We start from the raw sequence: 19,441 nt of genomic DNA on the forward strand, positions 1-19,441 counted from the left end.
AGTTTTTACAGACCATTCGGAACACATCAGAAACACTGGTAATTTTACAGTATTGGGGTTTTTTTTTTGCAGTTTTAGAGGAGAAAAATACTAGATGCACAGAAGAAGATGCAAGAAGGGTTATTAGATTATTTATAGAAAGTTGATATTCCCAGTGTGCATGGGAGACAAAGAAGGGGGGTGGGGGTACAAGGGCATTTGAAAAGTGGGGTGTGGGATAGTGACTGCACCTGTACTGGCCCTGCTGGGATCAGGTGCCATAGACTGTACACAACAGCAGTTTTCTCTCCTGAATAGCCAGGCAGCTTCAGCAGTGGACTTGCTCAGCAAGAGATTTATTTTTCAGTTCAACGTGACAGTTTTGCACTTGCTGGAGTACTGAACTCCCAGCTCTTAAGAGAGACGGACATGGCGTTTGAAGTCTCTACTAAATCAGAAAAATGCAGGAGGCAATAATGAGACCCTGTAATTGCAAGTATTGACCACCTGTGACTGGTGTTTCAAAGAGTTGTTTTTGCTTTGCCTTACAACATGCATTGAAGACATATTTACTGTATTGTTCATTTTGTATAGGTTTCTTGGAAAAAGGAGTATATAACTAAGAAATAACAGAAGGGTCTGGTTTTTCAACTTTTAATACATTTTTACTTATTTTATTTAGTTCAACGCAGCATAATCAGTCACTTTTGCTATTCTGTATATTAATATCATCTGTATTTTTGCCTATTGTTGTCCTGATTTTAGAGGCAACTTCAAAAACTACTTCTGGTCCAGCCTGGGGCCGGATTGAAAACCGCACACGGACTGTGGTAGGTGTGGAGTGGTGTTGAGGCCCGCTCAGCCTTCTCGGTGACAGAGGGGAGGCGAGCCGAAATTGATCTCGGTGCTCCTAAGCCTAGAAAGCACAGAGACTGTAGGAGTCTGGAATCAGCCCTCTGGCTTTGACAGCGGAACCCACAGAATCCTGGAAGACATGCTGGAATTCTTTGATGTTTAAGGATCAAGCTGCCCATCGAGCCCAATGGGCAGAGCAGTGTCCTCTGGTTCGCAACCTGAAATCTGAAGTCAGATGGTTAATTGGGCGTAAATAACTGGCTGTTTTCTCACTGTGATTTGATGTTTAATGTGATGCAGTGGCGTACTGGTCCGTGAAGATGGAGGCCATTAATAACTGAGCAAGGGGGCACACGGTCAGTAACGCTCTCACCCTGTGGCACAGTGCAGAGAAACGGGGTGGTCATGAGTCATTTACCCCACGGGAAACTTTCAAATGCTGCAGCTTGAGTCCTGTGCTTGACAATCTGTCCTGCCGTTGATCCCGAGAGCGGGGATTTAGCTCTGGGGTTTGCCAGTTTGAGTCCTGCTGGGAGTCCCTGGCACCTGTGATTTCTGGGAAGCGCAGTGGGGTGGTGCCACACTGGCCCACGCCAGTTATACAGTAGTCAAGTCCTTCACCGAGACTCTCCACTTCCTGGGCCCGTTCTGTGCCTTGGGGCTGCTGGTTGTGCAGCTGACAAGGGCCCACTGGTCTCCTTGCTGAGCCCTTCCGGAGGTCTGGGTGAGGGGTGTCAGTGAAGTCATTCTTAAGATCTTTTGGGAAGGAGAATTACCCTTTGGGGTTGGGTGCACATGGGGGTTCGCATGCATGTGTGCCTTTGTCAGTCGGGTCAGTCGCCTGCCTGGCTGCCTGTGCTCGGAGAGGGTGATGGCTGACAGGCGTGTGGATTAGAGGAGAAGCTCTGTGTGGGAGGCGCTGGGGGACGTCGGAGACGGAGGATATGAGTGGTCTCCAGTTGTAGTCATCTCTGCTCCAGCAGTGGGTCATTTTTTGGACAGCGTGGCATTGTTTTGCTGGGGGTGATAGTGTTGAGGGACAAACTCGAAGAAAATCGAGGACAGGTTTGCACGTTCTTCACGGTCATCGTATGAAGGAAAAAAACACGCACTGGAGGGCGCCCTGCCAGCCGCAGAAGGAACGCTGTGTGTTTTTAGTCTTTAAACCACTATAGCGTTATAGATGCAGTACTGCTCCTACGATGTTTTCTTTGACCCTAGCGTACTGACGACCTGTTCTGTCGTCGACCCCAGTGCCTTCCCCCAGACAGGTCCGCTGTACACCCTCACAGCCCGTCTCTCAGGTCGCGTTTGAGAAGAGGCCCAGCCCTTCCCCGGGCCGGCCGGCCGGACTCCCGAGCTCATACGGGCTGAGCTCCGGCGTTCGCGTTTCTCGCCCCTGCGGCGCTTTGGAGGGAGTAAACGTGTTAACAGTTGAATCGGGACGCGTTTCTATTGCACGCTGGCTGTTAGGGGAAAGCGAGGGGTATCATGAGGCACAGGATATTTCCGCGACTTCAAGAGAAGTGCATTCGTCGTGCTCACTGGATACGTTGCATCTCGTCCTCTGCTTGAAACTTTTCTCACGTGAGCCAGGCTCAAATATGAAAATTTAGCAGGTACAGCGCAGAGTCGGATGAAGTGTAAGTCTTTTCGAGGCAAAACAAACCCCGAGGAGAAACCAATTTAGAGCTTGGTACAATTATTGTACACTGTCTAGCTAACAAGCCATTGAAAAGTATAATAGTAGGGAAATGTTTCGCACTGTAAAGCATTGAGAATCCAGAGAAATAACCATATTTCGGGGGAGGGGGGAACTCTGACGTTTCTCCAGGTTAGTCTCCGCTCTCGAAAGGCAGCTGTCATTTTGAGTCCGGGGGGGAAGCCTGGACACACGCTTTGCACTTGACGTCCACGGCCACCACGGAGACGGGTTCCGTCCACACACGGGTTAACGCCCCCCCCCCCCCCCCCCCGGGCACCTCCGGATCGCATTCAGCATCAATGGGGCTCGATTTGCATGTCGCGGCGGTCTGTGCCAATGGGCTCGCGCTGAGGCTGGGCTCGCGGGTGGAGCCCAGAGTGGAACAAAATCTGGACGCCAGAGACTGGGCAGACAACAACAAAAGCGCCACGGATTGCTGTAGAGTCGCCGAGGTTTTTTTTCCCCCCTCTCTCCTCCCTTCATTACTTGGCGTGCTAAAATAGGCGACCCGCTTCAGGACTGGTTATTAATTATTGTCTGCTACTTTTGTTTCTTCCTCCCTCCCCTCCCCACCTCCCCCCTCGCCAAAAGCAGTAACATCCATTTTGCCCAATTTACGCCGTTTTGGGATTGCAAACAAAAAAAAAAAAAGGCGCTACGGACCTCGGACAGCTGCTGGTTTTTGACGGTGAGTTGATATTTTGTTCAAGAGATTGCATTGGATTTTGGGGTTACGCGTTGTTTTGTGAGAGGAGGTAATCGGGGGTGGGCAACAACATTTTTCTTCGCATTTGCGGAGACTGTCTTTGCCGTATCGGATCGGGTTGGAATGAATTGGTTCCCGAGATAAGATTGTGCGAAGCGTCTGAGAAATACTGTGTTTTTACCAGGCGTGTTCATGGACTGGTGTGAGATGGGGTCGGGAGAGGAGGATGTCTCCGTAACTCGTGTAGCGCCGGATCTCGGTTGGTTGAGCGGAGAACAGCGGCCATATGGAGACAAACTGTACAACATTTGTACGTGTGCACAATTAAATTGCTGCCACCGAGGAGCGGTGGAAAAAAATGGAACAGAAATGTGTCTTGGAAGCTTTTCGTGTTTAAAATGACTATATATATTAACCCTCATCTTTCCAGAAATAAACAAATGTTTTTTTTTAAAACATTGGGGATTAAAGATTGTAACTTATCAATGTATCCCTTACCAAGGTTTCTGAAGTTCTTTGATCCGTCATGTTCTCTGTTCTGATCCAATAAAAGAGCCTTTCTACGTACGCAAATACCCCCCCAAAAAACCCATACAGTGCATATCGACATTTTATACTCTGGCAGTGTACAATTCCGCTGTCTGATTTCTGAATAGCGTATCATTAAACTCCGTGGCTAACGAGACGTGCCGACGTCCGAGGTTTTGATCGCTGCAGCTTCGCCCTGAAATCTCTCTCTTTATATCAGGCGAGCATCTTGCTCAGGGTAACGGTGTGCCGTGCCGTGCCGTGCCGCGGTGTTGACAGCTCGGGGGACCGAGCTAGGCCGTAGAGAATCGGTCATTTCGGAAACCATGGAGACCGCCCTCCGTGGGGAAATATAGGTCACCACCGGCGCACAGGGCAGCATCCTGCGCCCGGGAGTGGGGCGTCGGAGCGGGCACGGTACCCAGACACGAAAGTTTTGGGTTTTTTTTTTAAGGCATCGCTAGGCGCTACCCCCGTCTGTGTCAGGAAAAATATTCCAAACATATTTCCAGCGGCGTATGGTTACTGCATACCTCCGAGCGCATGAACAGTCGACGCCTGCTTGAATGCCTGGGTCTGGACAACACGCGTTTTTTCCTAAAGCTGATTTATCCTCATGGTTTCCCAAAAAAATACCAAGATCTAGATGCGTGTGTGTGGTTTTTTTCCCCCAGATGTGGTGCGGTGGAGTTAAAAGCCTGCGTTTTTTTCCCTTCCTTTCTCAGAAGCATGGTTCTCGGATAGTTCACAGGTCGCCTTGCGTAGATACGGTGGAAATCTTTCGAAGTTTACGTTTCATTACGTTTTGTTTGTGCCCTGTGCTGACTGCAGGCGTTCTCGCGTACAGCACTTGCACTTCAATAACCCGGCGTGTCATCAGTGCGGGATTGTTTAGGTTTCCTGAAACAGGGAAGGTGGAAATTAAAAAAAAAAAACAGGTGGACATTTACACCTACATCCTCTTGTTCAATCTGGTGCAGTTTGTTTGGTCTTGGGCGCGGGCTTCCTGGGAACGTTCATTCAGTGTGTTTGTGTGCGATCTGTGTGAGCTGGATTCGGCCCCCACCTCTCTTCTCCCCTCAGACAATAAAGCCTGGTAAGAGCACTCCTGCTTTGAAGAACTTCCTTCCCCGGGCTGTGCTAGGAAATAAATAAGCACAGCTGCTGAAAGCTGAAATGTGTGTGTGTGGAGGGGGGTGGTGGTGAAGGCAAGACAGACAGGCCGCAGGGAGAGGGTCTGCAGGCCTCTGGCCCGAGCCTGGTCCTGCCGGAAGAAACCTGCCCCCTCCGGTCCCCCCAGCGAGGGGAGAACGTGGGAGACGTCCTGCCCCTGGGCTTTCTCCGGAGTCTGTCAAGCCCGGGCCTGGGCGTTTTTTCGCTTGGGGGGGGAATTCGGGATCTGGGAAGCCTGTCCCCCAGACACCTGTGGCTCCCCGTGTGCGAAAACGGGTTCTCTTCCTCTCCGCTGCCGGCGAGAGGCGGAGGGGTGGTCCTCAGTTCCACCACGGACCCCCGTTTCTTTTTGTTTTAAAGAAGTGGGAAGAGGGTGGGGAAAGAGGGGTTGGAAAGGTGAGGACAGAAGCGAGGTAAACAGGGAAAGAGGCTTCAGGCGGGAAGCGCTGAAGGAACCGAAGGAAATTTCAGGACAAGCTCTTTTATTCTGTGCTGAGCAGACACCCTCGTCCTTGCCCAGAGGTTCTTACAGTGCCGATAGGGTTAGATTAAATGTAAACAGAAAGCAAAAAAATAACCAAACACCAATCGATATCCTAACACGCCAGTCCAGTAAAATAAAGTGACCACAGGGACCGTGAAAACTGAAGTGTAAGTCGGACACGGAGATGGGATCGGGGAGAAGAGTTTAGCCGGACTCTGATGAGAATTAGCTTTCACCTGGCTGGCTTTTAGTTTTCATGGGGGAATCGGGCAGTGTAGACACTGTGTCCTCCTGTCAAATATACCGGGGTCTCCATTGTCCGAGTCCTCACTGTGTGTTTCCTTCCCTGAAGAAGGCTTTATTCACAGGAGGGAGAAGTCACGGTTGTGAGAGAGAGAGATGGCTTAATAAAGGAGGAGGATGATGATGATGGAAGTCATACAAAGGAGTGTAGTGCAAGCCATGTGTCCCAGTAATACTGCAGTCACCATGGTGACATGGAAAAAAAGGTCATTTGCATTTGACCTTTTTCGATTTTCCCCAAGGGGTTCCTCCTTTAAACTGGGTGCGCTCCCAAGGGGCAGGTCTGGGTTTTGTGGGTGGGCTAGTAATAAGGGCCGTGAAACACAAGCGAAAGTGAAAACCCTGTGGAAGGCTGTTTAAGAGTGGGAACAGGTGGCCCTCTCATGCACAAAGGGTGGTGGGTGTCTGGAACAAGCAGCCCTGCCTCTTGGTCGAAGCCAACACCCTCGTTTCCTTCAAGAAAGATCGGCCCCTTCTCACTTGTCGTCTTCCTTCTGCCCTTCTGCTCCCATGTGACCGTGTTCCTGGTTCAACATGATTTCTTCTTGTTGCTGCGCAGACAAAGTTAATTAGCCTCAGCAGTAACCATCTTAACGGAAACAACAGCCGGCAGACATGGTGTCCTTGTTACAGGATATGAAACTGGTGGAACATGAAATTGCGCGGATTAATCCCTCAACCCACACAATCAATAATCTCCCTGATACATTCTAGAGGCAGTGTAATGTGGATTCAGAAGCGCTCGGCCCTGGTGTCACTGTAGTGCGAACTTTACTCTCCAGCAGCTGTGTTGCTGCCTAGTTCGCCGCTGACGCAGTGCCTGCAGCGCGATCAGCCGGGCTCATCGTGCCTGCTGACAGAAAGTGCTTCATTCATGTTTGCTTGTGATGTTGTCAGTGTGGGCTGCATTCCTGCACAAGTCAGTGCTGGTGTGCAGGTTGGAGAAATAGCAATGGGCTCCGACAAGTGTGCATTCTGATGAAGTGCAAGGAAGTTGCCCCCCCCTCCCTTACACACACACACAAACACACACACAAGGGATGCAAAGGAGAACCCAGCTGAGAAACTATCATGGAGAAGTGCAGAGTTATGAAACTTTTTGCTATGCAATTTAGATTGGAATTAAGCTTCTGTCAGCTCCACCCTTTTTGAAATGTCTACTCACGAGAGTTTCACGTGTCCCCAGGAGGACTCGGTGTAACATTTAAAGTTGAGAGGCATGTGTTCAGCCCAGGTCTGCCCGGATGCTCGTACAAAAGCGAAGTCTTTCTCTTAGGGTGTCCATAGCTCTGCCATCCGGTTTGTAGCACTGGCGTTGCAAGGCTGCACGTTCCTGAGCGCAGTCTGATGTGCGCTCTCTCCCTGAGCGGCGGCTCCGGCTGGGTCAGGCGTGCTCACTTCCTGGAGGAGAGGGTGATTCCCGGGGCTTGGCTGCCCTCTTGCCCTGCAGGCCAGTTGCAGCGCGTACCCCCTGCCGCTCCAGGGAGGGGTCTTGCCGCAGATGCAGCGGGGACTGGAAGTGTCTCTCGGCCTGCGGACGGGTTGGTGAGCTGGGGTTGCAGTGAGCTCTCTGGGGCCGGGTGGGGTGGAGAAAGATGGGCACAGATGCAGGGTAAGGAATTGAGTCAGAGTGGGGGCTGCAGGTGGGTGATTCTTTTTCAGAGCAGCAGGTTCCTCTAGAGGTTGTGTGGGTCTGATCCCTTGCTTCGGGCCTGGAGAAAGGGGTAAATTGGTCGTATTGAGCCAAAACCATAGTTGGGCTAGACAAGCTAGGATCGCAGGTGCGTTCAAACTCAAAAACCCTGCAGGCCTCGCTGTCCATCCGCAGAGCACTGGTCCCCTGGCCTGTTTGCTGATCGCAGATGGACGTGGGGCTTTGCTGGCTCCAGTTTCTCTTGGCAGGGTTTATTTTTATCCGCTGAAAGGACGGAACTAAACAGATTAGCTCTCCCGTCTTCGCTGGTGCGCGCTTAACCAGGCCTCGGACAGCCTGCCTCGATTTCATAGCTGTCCCTCTGTGTTTGAGTCAGGCAGGAGGACTCCTACTGAGAGGGCTGTGGACGCTGTGGGGGGGAGCATTGAGAGCCGTTTCTGAAGTGTGTCTGTGTAAGGGGTAAGCTCTTCCCCCCTGCCAGAGCCTTTTTTGCAGTAGCTATAAAAGGGGAAAGGCAGTATTAAGCCTGCCATTCATGGAGAGGTGTTAGACACTGCACGCTCCCAGACAGGGGAATAAATCCTTAACAGGGCAATGCTCAGAGGCCTGTGGCAGGTGTCATCTGTGTGTTGTGCAGCATGTGTGCATGCATGTGGAGCAATTCAGTGAAGGGGGACAGATGCACGCATGTCTTCAGATGTGGGTTTTTACAGGGACTGCACATGTGCTTGAAGTACATTTCACAGGTAACCTTGTTGCGGGTGAATATGCATGCCCTCCCACGCCTGCCTGCACGCACTTGTATGTATACGGCGTATGGGCTGTTGAAAATAGTAATCGCAGTGTTGCTCCCTGCAGTACTGGAGAGGTAAGCAGCCAGAGTGATGTGGGCCCCCGTGGGAGGGCGATGTGGCAAGCCACACACCTTGCAGAGACTGTTTGTAGACACCTGACACTCAGGCCCATCCATCCCTCTGCATTCCCAGCACTGTTTGCTTTGGGAACTAGAACACACAGGAATGGCATCCTGTGAAATGGCCCCCTGACTCACAGCCACACAACAAATCTGCTTTTATGATGAAAGCTCTGAGATGGAGTGCCTTTGGTGATGTGCTCCAGCGATTATCCTGACTCTTCCTAGAGAGAAAAAACACTGTTTCCTGGCTTTTGCTCACAGACGAGCCTTTTCAGCTATTTCATCCGTCTAATTCCCTAATTAGCTGGACGTAAATATTTCTTGCCAGACTCTGATAAATTCTGAAGTTGCAAAAAAACGTTGTAAAACTGTGACAGTAAACATGCTCAAGAAAACAGAATAGCTAATCTCGCTGGAGAAGTAACTTGTATTGAAGAATTGGAGTTTTGCTGAGTCTGATGCTTTATGTGGTTTTAGATTGAAAATGTATCACTGAGGATGAATCAAGAATTGGGAAGACATTAAGAAATGGATGTGTGATCACCCGCTCCTGTTCACATAATTTAAATAACAATTTGATAATGTAGTCTCAGGGCCTCTGCAGGGAACCACACACCCCTCCCTCCACCTTTCTTTTAATCTGAGTGCTGGAAAGTAAAGTAAGTGCAATGAACTGGTATGTGCTAAAGATAATTTTCCAAAGTTACTCTAAAGTTACATGCTTTTTTTAAGTTTAGAAATCTCCGCTGCCTGTGCCCATTAATGCTCATAAATGACGTCACAAGGACATGGACAGTTAAATCCGTTGAAACGGAGTTAGTCTATACAGTAGGTCTCGGGTTTGGGCATGCTGGAACCAGAACTGTTCAAATGATGAGTGGCTCTGACTGGGGTCTTCATTGTACCTCTGAAGCATAGGATCCATAATCCCAAGGCTTAACCAGTGAGTGAGTGAGTTCGAATCAGACAGGTTCGCAATAAGAAAGAATGGACCATTCCACATCTCTGCTCCTTATGTGTTAGCCAGTGACATACAGTACCTGTTCCGAATACTTTTGTTTCAGGATCCAGTACTCTCTGGATTGCTGTATTCCAAGTCCAACGGGGAAAGCCTTTTAAAAATGCACAGTTAGGCTGCAGGCACGTCCACTACTTCCTGAACCTTCTTAGTGACTGAGCTGCCCAACATTATCCGGTTTCGCCTTGAGCTGGTATCAGACAAAACTTTGCAAAATCCCATCAGTAAGAGATGAGTGTATGCAGTAGCCATCACTTATTACCAAGAGGAAGCACTTTATCACTTTGCTCATTAAGCATTTGTCTGATGTCAGTAGGAGACCAGAGCAGTATCCGTACATGAAGATTTGGTACAGTTTCTCTTCTCAAAAAGGAATGCCATGCCAATGAGCCACTTTCACAAAGAGTGGACTTAGAGAAGCATTCCCACAGCTTCTATGACAGTTATGAAATGCAATAATGATATTTGAAGTCTCTTGAAAACATGCCAACAAAAAGACCCTTTAGGAGCGCAGATAAAGACCCCGCAGTTGTCCAGGAGTGGAGAGATGCCCTCTCATAAACCCCACAGCCCAGGAGGCAGTTGGGGCTATTGACAGAATTCTCTCAGCTCAGCCAAGCTGAAAGAAGCTGGGAAAATGGGTCTATTTTTAATTAAAAGTAGCTCAATGCTCCCAGAACGACGTGGGCTTTATTCAATTTGCCACCCCCCCACCCCCCCCCCCGCCAAGCCCCCAGGACGCTCTTCTTCTGTGGTCGGCTCCATGCCTTCTCAGTCTCATCGCGAGGGTGTGATTAAACCGGAGTTAATATTCTCCTGGAGATGCTGCTTAGCTCAAGTTAATCACATTAAAGGTGCTCTTAAGACAATGTTGCCTGTGCTTCCGTGAAAGGGATAGATTAAATCTCCACGTGTTCAGTGTCTTGCTTACCATGCTTGCTCACATGTGGAAAACATGGGTACCGTATCTTGACATGACATAGTACTGGGCTGTGTGATTGATCCGGAAAAGGGAAACATGCCCTTTTCCTGATTAAAATTTCCCTTTGATAACTGCAGGGCTCTCCTCCTCTCATCTCCCCTCCATTCTCAGCATCTGTCCAGGCCCTCATTGGACTGCAACACCCTGCACCCCTCTCTAGGAGCACAGGACTCGCTGCCTGGCACGGTGCACCTCCCTTCAAGAGCTCGATGTAGTGAGCCACGATCAGAGCAGAGTGCAGAACAGCGTAGTGAAATCGTCTCAAAGGCGTTGACAAAAGAAGGAAGGGTGGAGCAAAAGCCCTGAGAGAGACTGCGTGACACTGTGGACTGACCACTGGCAAACAAAGGATGGTACTCCTGGCTAGCGTTGGCACACGAGACTCTGCAGCTTCTGATGTGATGTTGGATTGACTTGTATCTCACATTCGAGCAAATTAGCTCTTTGTGTAGTACGAAGCACAGTAAGGGAGTTGCATGTCTGCATATTCACTTTCCCCAGGGGGCTAGCAGATGGGTCTACCAGAGAGCCATACCAGCCCCCTGCTGCAGTTCTCGGCACCCCCCCCCAGCCCAGCGCTGGCATGTTGGTTTAGCTGCTGCATTCACGTGAGATGCTTCTGGGCTGGTTGGGCTCATTGTCGAATCCTTCCCGGGCTCCGTCCTCGGAGCTCGGCTGCTGGGGCTGATGCGAGGCTCCAGCTGCTGGACCGATGTGGCGAGGTAGTGCAGTTGTGACAGAGTGGGCCCCAGGTGATGCAGTTGAGGTTGAATAAGGAGGATGGAGGTTCGGGGGGGTTAAGTACCTCTTTTTATAGCCAGATGTACTGCTTGTAACGGAACAAGAGCAGGAGGAAATCGCTGTGTTTATTCTCTACAAGGGCTCCTGGGTTTCTGCTTCAGCTTGGATTCCTTTGTGCTCCTTGTGATAGAAAAACTGCAAACTGGTAACATGAGCGTGGGCAGTTGTGTGATCTCTGCTTTGTGGGACATCTAATAACAAGGTAAGATCTTCGCCTGGGTGCACATTTCTGTCTGAACAGTACAAACAAGAGATAAAAAGGTTTTCAAAACTGAAGAAGAGGAGGGTGGAGCTGGGCACTGTTCCTTGGAGCCAGGATTAAAAACAGGCGCATTAACAAGGGTCAGATGCTGCATGACGTCAAGCAGAGGGCATGGGAGCGAGGCGCCCAGCACATGTCGAACAGCGCAAACAGCTATCATGACGGTAGCAGCTCTACCTTTTCATATTAAGGTAGTGTTTTGTAGTCTTTTGTACATAGGCAATTACAAATTAGCACACCAAACCCAGACCTCTGGATATGTACTAGTGCACTAAAACATACCAGTTGTAAGCATTCCAGCTGTCAAATCTCAATGTAATATAGGCAAGCGCGAGTATTTCAGCACAGCACATTTACATATGTCAAAGACAGAAGCACTTGTGACTGTCGTAAGTTGTCCTTTAGTTCCCTGGCCAAAATGGTGCCGCTTAATGTCCACCAGCAGTCTCCAGCCTTGGCCTGTGAGAGCCCCAGCCCTGCAGGCTCAATAGGTAAGCAGTGACTCCCCGTTTGCTGTTCAATTAACACAATGATTTGGTCAGGTTAGTAGTTCAGAGCTCGCCTGGAACAAACAATCTCAATATCGTTCAGCTTTTAAGGCCCAGATTTCATTGAGTTACACAAATATTCTGATCACTTAATCAATAACAATAGCACAAGTGTCTTTAGAAGCAAGTGGTTTGGGGTTTGAGACAGACTGGACAGGGGCTCCCCAGCATGTGCTACACCTGTCATCCCATTTTTGGATTTCAAATATTGTAGGATTGTGCATGAAGTGGAAGTCAGGGCTTCAGAGACTTGAGCAACGCTAATTACCTTCCCCAGAATATTAGGAGAGAACTTTTCAGATATGGCCTTAAAACTGCAGGCCTTGCAAAAAGAGCTGGTGTCCACACAAGATAAGTGTGTGGCGTGTCAGTAGAAGACTTGGACATAGCCTGCAGGGGGCAGAGGCTGTATCGTCCCCAATGCACAGATCTGTTCTATTATTAAACACAAAATTGACTCTCTTGCTGCCTGCTGTGAAGTAACATGACTAGCCTGGCACTGATGCCATAGGTTCCAGCTCTGGAGTATCGGAACGGCCACAAGTGAAAGGAGACTGTTCAGAACCTTGTGTGTTTGGGTCTGTTTCTCTGTAGTCCCACAGCAAGTACAGAAGAACAGGTGCCACCCCCTCTCTTCCCAAGCATGCAAATCTCTTTGACACAATCCTGAATCCCTGGAAAGGAATTTAGAGAATCCCGCCTTTCCTAAATTGTGTGTCTCTGGGAGGTGGGAAGAAACTGCAGCACCTCACAAAAACGCAGGGAGGCTTCCCAATCCATAAACCCAGAACTCTGCAGTTGTGAGGCAGTGGAGCGGCCCACTCTACCTCTGCCCCTCCTCACTTTACCGACAATCTGCCTGGCAGATCGCAGAGAGCTATTATTTCAGCTACTGCATGCCTACTTAGGCCTTCTGTCTGCAGTCGCACATGCCCAACGCTTGCGGCCTCGAACCCGTCCTGCACACCGTGTGACAGCTGGGCCCCAGTGTCTCTCCACACAGGAACAGCAAAGCACCGCCTCTGCTCTGTAAACGTGAAATCTTTAGTGTCGAATACATTGCCATCATCTTCAACAATTGTGCTTGATTGTTTCGTGAATGCCTTCAGTTCGGTTGATCACTGTAATCATCGCAGTTTGTACTCTAAGCTGGAGCTGGTCAAACCAAAGTAGGATCCAAGTGCCTTTTGCCACCCCGACAGTGTTGCCTGATCCAGTTCCCATTCCTAAGTCTTTTTGTCAGTCAGTCAACCAGTTTGGTTCACAGTTCATGAGCTATTAATCTCCCTTTTTTTGCTTTTTTGCTTGGGTGTTTTACCATTGGTGAGATGGGGTGGGGGTAGAATTGCCATGGAGACAGTGATCTCAACCCTATGATCTCCATCACTTTCTTGGGGTGCACAGGTCCCCGCTGCCAGAACCCCACCAGGCTGCCTGTCTCATATCCTCCTGCCGACCCCCAGATGGTTCAGTGTCTGAGCTTCCTGGTGATGCACCAAGGACTGCTGTTAATCTCGGCAGGGGACTGCTTACACCTTGCGCTGCTCTGCTTCGTGGTGCGGCTCATTGCGAGTAGTATCCCATGTTTTATTAATAACATAAATATGTATTTCATTATTAATCCGGAAGGACTCCTGTTTGTAGTTGGCGCTGAAGGGTCTTCCACTAAATATTGACTCAGGGGAGTGAATGTTTGTGCAATCTAAATATTTTACGTTTTTTTGCAGTTTTTGCTGATATTAACTTGTTTTAACTTGATATTAAAAGTCTTCAATTTGAACATTCAAGTTTTATTTAAAAATATTTACTTCAAAGGTGTGTTTATCTCATTTGTAATGAAAAAAAAATCAACTAGGGACAGAAGGGGGTAAATGCTTTCGCTGAGCACTGTACACCGTCTTAAGTAGATGTGCTGGACTAATTAATAATAATGACCAATTCTACATTTTGTGACGAGGTGAATGCATACAGAAAATGTGGCTCAGAAGCAGAAGTATGATTATAAAAGACTGTGCCATGCTTTTGTGGACATTACTGAGCTGAGTGACTGCACTTCAGCTGCAGGATTTAAAAGGAACTGCAAATTGGTGCACTGGAACATCAGGAGAGCGCTGTAATTTCAAGACACCTGAGGGTTCTTCGCAAAGGCTCTGTGTTGATGTTCCCTGAATAGACTAAATTTCCATTTCCATAATGAAAAAGTCTTTATGCAGTAGACCTCTGATTTCAGAAAAGAAACACGGTGAAAGATGTAGGATTTCTGTTTAAAATTAATTGAATATTAAACCTCCTTCTCCTTTAAAACTTAGACTCAATCATATAGCTGAGGTTTGTGCAGGAACACAGCAGTATGTTTTTATCCCAAAGGCCGGGACAGTCCTTTCAGGCCAGGGGCTAAATTTGTTTTTGTCCCCACAGTGTTGTGTCCTGGAGCCCCCAGCCCTTTCCCTTGGGGTCCTGTGGCTCAGTATTCTCTAATTGCCATATAATTGTAACTGAGTATTTTTTTCGTTCCAACAAGGGGAAAATAGCCAGTTCACACTCCATTAGGCAGCTTAAAAGATACGAGATAAAAGTGCTTAACAGGCTGTGAAAATGTGAAGATTCATCTCTGTAATGTATAGGAGACTTCTATTCCCAGTGCAAAGATGCTGCTCCGCTCTGCAGTCCACCCTTTTAGCTGTTCAGCCAGAACTTTTAGCGAGAGCATGGAATTCTGAATTAGGAGGACTTCCTGTTGGTGACCTGCTTAATTGCCAGTGCACTCATGGTGAATTGAAAGCTGCTGACTGGCTGGCTTTGTGCTGCTGTTTATCTGGAATTCTTCCCTCTTTGTTCAGTGCTTTTTACTCCAGGCCCTGGAGTATAACTTGTCTGCTAATTACTTAGGTTTGTCAGAAATTTAATTGATCTGCTTGCCTTAGACTGGAATCCTTTCGCTGTTTTCAGCAGTCAGTGCTTGGCTTCAGAAAATCCCCTACTTGAGATGTGTGTCGCTGGCCAAGTCCGAGTAAAACTCTAGTCTCTTCCACAACCCCAGCATGTGGCTTTTATTGTGCTTGCCCTCGACCCGTGTGAAATGATGTTCAATTTCAGAAACGTTTTACACTTGGTGTGCCTTCACCAACAGGCAACAGATTTTTCTCTGGGTATAAAAAAAGCTGTGGAAGACTTTTCCTGCTAATTCTCTGTATGTGCTAGAAGTTCATTTAAGGATTTCTTGAAATCTGTAACTGGATTCCTAATTACAGTGTATTTTCTTTTGTGCTGAATGCCAGATTTGCCCCCATTAACGGAGAAATCAGATAAAAGTCCGCTTCACGTATTCTAGTACATACAGTCAGATTTACTTATCTCTGCGCCAGACGAGCAGGGTGTCTCCATACCCAGCACAGCAATAGATCTGAGCATCCTGTGCCAAAGTGCAGCCTGGCTAAGTATCAGCCTCTTACTGAAAGTGCTCACCTTGGAGAGCAGCTCCGAGATTTAAAAAACTGATTGTGGAGTGCGGGCTGAACAGCCCTTTTTTCCAGGAGCTCATGAATGGCGTCCAGGTTCAAATGAGGGAGTTGGCTAGACATCCATTGATCCGCAGGCCTCCGGGGGTCATGTGTGGGAGGAAGTGGTACAAGCTGTCGAGGAGGGTGCTTTCAGAAGCAGGAGAAAGGCAGAAGCATGTAGGAATACATGAAAAATGAACAGCAAGTGCAGGCTACAGTTTTGAAAAGGAAGTCATTGTTTCTCACCAGGGTGATTGCTGTTACCTCTCTCGAAAAGGAATAAGTAGATGGGGGGAAAAAATTGAGGCCAGACAGAGAGCAGCAGCAGCAGGAGGAGGAGGAGGAGGAGGGTGGGAGGGCTGGGTGCTCCCGGCTGCTCGAGGTTCGCTCATCTCCTCGGGGAGGGGTCTGGCTCTGGGCGCCTGACTCTTCCAGCACAGCAGACACCCACCGCTGAAAAGTGTGTGTGTGTGTGTGTGTGTGTGTGTGTGGGGGTGGATGACGTTACCAGACCAAGTGACCAGACACCAGCTGCTAGGAGCATGCATTGACTGACGGGGATCGTGAACCCCCGTGTCTGCTGATTGGCACAGGCTGTCTCTCGGCGCGCCCCGCCCCTCCCCCGTGCCTCCGCGGTGCTCCTGGCTGCTATTGTCCGGCGCCCTGCTCCGCGGACTCTCCCTCTCGCCGGGCCGATGAAACCCAGCCCTCGGAGGCGATTACCTCGTTGATCCCATTTGACTTGTACTTTAATTCGGGGCCCCTAACAGACCAGGCTCAGAATGTTAAAAGAAGAAAAGGCAGGGAGAGAGCCGTTTCCATCAGACCTCGCAGAACTCCAAATGTCACATCATGCAAGAGCAGAGACCGTCACTGGGGGGGAAAAGCGTGCAGGACAGACATTGACAGAACACAGGATATGATGGAGGCAAATTACAATGAATGATGTTCAGAAATACAATTTACTACCACAAGTAAAATGGGATAGAAGTGTTCAGCTGCAATCAGAAGAAACTGTGAGCCAGAGAATGCAGTAAATGTGGAGTGTAACAATGATGTGCATTAGATTAAGGAGGGTGGTTTTTGCTCAATGCTGAAGTGAAGAGCAGACCAGCAGTAGGGTATTTCAATGTTTCGTAATTTGTTTGCTTTGTGTGTTTTATGCCCACATTTTGGAAACATCCAAAAGGTTTCCAATCAGCTTTGCTTACCTCTGCGTCTCTCTGGTCTGGGAGAGGTGAAGGCAGTGCTCAGCGCGATCAGACTGTCAGTCTGATATTTAATCACTGCCCAAGATGAAGACACCCTGTGTATCTGGTTAGAAACCACTTTCCTTGGACTATGGGACTCATTTTTGTGCTCTGTGGGAGTACAGCTGTACTGTCTTCAGAACACAACAGTGATTTATTAAGCAAATGTATTTAAGTTGGTTTCAGACAGCTGAGCCTGTCAGGGTTCCCCCTGCTCCTTCATGTCTGTAAGATTAAATAATCTTTTCAATGCGAGTTTAGTGTCCGTGCATGTTTTCTATTTATGTAATGAAAGTAATAGACTGATAGGATTCAGTGATTCAGTGAGGTAGAGATGCAAAAGTCTTCCCCCTCTTGGTTTCTGTATGGCTTTTAGTGGATCTTGGAGTTCCAGAGTCCCAGCATTTTCAAAATAAGGAGATCTGACAAAGAGAGACTAAAACTAATGCAGGACTCGGCCCAGAACGGTCCAGGCACAAACACAGCAGTGTCTAATATGTTGACCAATCTTATCAGTGGGACAGGGTACGGACAGTTGTGTGAGGGGATGAGATTTGTTCTGTAGAATTGGGGAATAACCGTGAGAAAACATCCCACTGTGCAGGGCTGGTTTTAATGGAGGTGTATTTGTTACGGCTTAGTTAATAAGATCAGTGCAATCTGATCTACACGGAGACAATGGAAGAACGCAAAGATCCCACACAATAACTTGGGAAAGCAATAAGAGCTGAAACCATCAGGGAAGGTCCGAGATACCTCCGCAAACAGAGTATTGCCTTTTTTAATTTTCTTTTTTTTTTTCCTGCAACGGAGTTTCTCATTTTGCAATGGCCTTTTGTCAGGGGTTCTCTCAGCCAAATATCCCTCAGCATGTTTTTCACAAAGCCTCCCCGATCCGGAGCCGGAGCCCAGCCAAAGCATTGTGTAACGCGGGCTCCCAGGAGTCTGAGGCTGTGCTGTTGTCATCAGGATTCAAGACCCAAGCCTCCATCAAACCTGTTTTTTTCATAATGTTTCTTATCTGAGGTGGGAATTTCTACGCAGAGACGGAAAAGTGTTCAAATGAACATTTCATTTCTAGGTGAATTTTCATATTGCGTCACTTTCCCGTGTGCTGTCCGAGCCCTGCCGTATTGAAAAGTTGCCCTGAAGGTAGTCCACCAGTGACACAACACCAAGCACAAAACGAGGTGGCCGGATCCTGTTTGCGGGACGCGGTGGGGGTGGAGAACGATACACTGGGACATCGACGCTCCGTAAGAAAACTGTACAAACACGACTGCAGTTCCCCCAAAAAATTAATCTAGGACAGAAAGTGGAGACCCGGCCTTTGTGTCCTGGTTCTGTGCTCTGTTGTCGAGGGCGGGGGGACGCCCAGGATTCAGAGCTGGCAGCAGCTGAAGAAACAGTCGGTTTTCGGCTGGGGGGGGTGGGAAGACACATGGGGGAAGGCCTTTCCTCAAGCAGCTGCCCCCCTCAAGTCAACCCCTCTCCCAGATCTGCACTGGCTTCTTTCTCTCCTGCCCGCAGCTGGGTTTGTTTGGTAAGGAGTCGGGTGGGGGGGCGTGGCGGGGAGCACAGCTGGTGTTAACTCCTCTCTCGCCAGCTGCCTCTACAAAAGGCCCCTGTCAAGCCCAGGGATGTCTTTGGAAAGGTAGCCGGCCTGGCCTTCGTCTGTTTTTTTCTGCTTTTGTGTCACACACACAGCCCCCACCACCCCCAGACCCAGCCCAGCTGTTCCAAAGTTTGACTTTCCTCTTTCCCCTGATTAAAACCAACCCCCCCCCCACCCCCCTTCCCCATTGCACCCCCCAGCCCCCTTCCTGGGACAATAGCCCAATCAGTCACACCGGAGCGTGGCTAAACGCTGACAATCCGGCTCCGAGGCCTACCCGTTCAAAGGAAGCCTGGGGCCGGAGTACACCCAAGAGGCTGGCCTCGGAACATCAGAGGGTGGGGATCGAAGCGACCGGCTGCTGCCCCCCACCCCCCCTTCTCCCATTGTTCCGATTGTGACAAGTCGCTCGTGCCTGGCTATTCACACTCGGGGGCGAGGGAGGAGGCCGGCGTGGGGCTGTTATTGTGTGCGACACACGCTCGTGTTTGACAGGCTCACGCTGGTCACAAAGGAAACCGGGGTCGTTTCTATTAATTATTTGCGGGCTGGGGGGGGGGGGATGCGAATGCGTGATGCGACTGCCATCTGTGATTTGTTACTCTAATCCTCTTCATCTCCCACGTCTCCCCCCGCCCCCCCCAGCACCTTCCCAACACCTCCTCCCCCTTTTCGTCTCTGGACACGCTTGGCCTTTATGTCCTTTTGTTTTCCTGATTAAAAAAAAGTTTGAAAACGTTAAAAGATCTCGCTTCTATAAAGGGGGGCGCGGCACTTTCTCCGTCTGGTACGTGTCTGCGTATGCCAAAAAGATATTTTGCATCCCCTGTGTTGACTAAAATTAGTAAAATAATAGCCAGCGCCTTTTGTCCAGATTTTGAACGGGGACATATAGGCGGATTGGAATGAATCCACAGTTATTTTCCCCATGATAAGACAGAAAACTGATTTTTCTTTTCTGCAAAAGGGACATGTAGTCTGAATGTTTGGAAGAACAGTAGTCATTTTTAAAGTGTCTTAACTGTGTGTGCCAAACCTCTTCGATACGTTTCTAGGAATGAAGTACAGCGAATCTGAATTGGGCCAAAATCTATTGCGTCAAAAATGATCAAAATGATCAGAAATCAAAAATGGTTTCTCTTTGTCTCTTTCTCAGATGCTT

At 48.9% G+C, this 19,441-nt stretch overlaps 1 protein-coding gene across 1 annotated transcript in view; it reads left to right on the plus strand.

Moving 5' to 3' along the window:
• The first annotated feature begins 2,640 nt into the window (after positions 1-2,640).
• Positions 2,641-19,441, plus strand: part of numbl (NUMB like endocytic adaptor protein) — a 55,652-nt gene continuing 38,851 nt past the window's right edge. The window contains exon 1 of the mRNA XM_088627708.1: positions 2,641-3,227. The gene's annotated coding sequence lies outside the window, so the exon portion shown is untranslated. The remainder of the gene's footprint in view (positions 3,228-19,441) is intronic.

Source organism: Lepisosteus platostomus, chromosome 4 (assembly GCF_059453375.1).
Source record: "Lepisosteus platostomus isolate fLepPlt1 chromosome 4, fLepPlt1.hap1, whole genome shotgun sequence".
Lineage (NCBI taxonomy): Eukaryota > Metazoa > Chordata > Actinopteri > Semionotiformes > Lepisosteidae > Lepisosteus > Lepisosteus platostomus.